Here is a 318-nt window from a genome sequence, read left to right as displayed (position 1 = left end):
GGGCTTTGGGTCACCCTTAGCAGCCTTGGGGACCCTTCCCTGCACCCCCACACAGGTCCTGGGGGTCCCAGGGGTCCCCCAAGTGGCATTAGGGCCCCCCTACCTTGTGTCCTGGGAGAGGTTTGGGGGTGGCTCTGGTTACCTCTTCTGTCCCAGGAGGGGCTGGGTGGGGGTCTGGTCAGCCCTTGTGTCCCAGGAGAGGTTTGGGGTGGCCCTGGTCACTCCTTGTGTCCCAGGAGGGGTTTGGGGTGGCCCTGGTCATCCCTTGTATCCCAGGAGGGACTGGGTGGGGGTCTGGTCACCCCTTGTGTCCCAGGA

Source organism: Acanthisitta chloris, unplaced genomic scaffold (assembly GCF_000695815.1).
Source record: "Acanthisitta chloris isolate BGI_N310 unplaced genomic scaffold, ASM69581v1 scaffold5139, whole genome shotgun sequence".
Classification (NCBI taxonomy): Eukaryota; Metazoa; Chordata; class Aves; order Passeriformes; family Acanthisittidae; genus Acanthisitta; species Acanthisitta chloris.
The sequence above is the reverse complement of the archived record's forward strand: the minus strand, read 5'-3'. Positions refer to the sequence as shown.